This window comes from Penaeus monodon, chromosome 27 (assembly GCF_015228065.2).
Source record: "Penaeus monodon isolate SGIC_2016 chromosome 27, NSTDA_Pmon_1, whole genome shotgun sequence".
NCBI lineage: Eukaryota > Metazoa > Arthropoda > Malacostraca > Decapoda > Penaeidae > Penaeus > Penaeus monodon.
Window position 1 is genome coordinate 25,522,269 of NC_051412.1, and position 473 is coordinate 25,522,741.

The following is a 473-nucleotide window of genomic DNA, read 5'->3' on the forward strand; positions in this document are numbered from 1 at the left end:
TTTATAATTTTATATATCCAAAACATGCACATTTCTTGAGATTACGGATTGCCAATATTTTCTAATCAAGAGCAGGTGAATTCCTTAAAGTAGTTACCATGGGGAGTTTAACAGGAGTGATCTTTAAACGGCGATATGATATGCTTTGTGATAACTGAATCACGCTGGAGACTATGATTGTGAATAAAAATCTGCCTTGAACAGAAAATGGAAATGACACTATGCCCACGTGTTTAAAAAAAAAAGGTTTAACGGCAAGTTGGTTTTACATTAAAGCTTCCTAATATATGAAAAAATAATACAACAAACAAATAATCTTGATGAATCTGTCCCTTTAACCTTCGGTAAAGACAATGGCACTCAGAGATTAAAAGGTTATATAAGAATTATGTAAAACTACTTCAGGACACAGTTGTCTCGTGTTTTATCTCTTGTAAATAAGATCGGATTACTTTCTTCAACAAACTTATGAT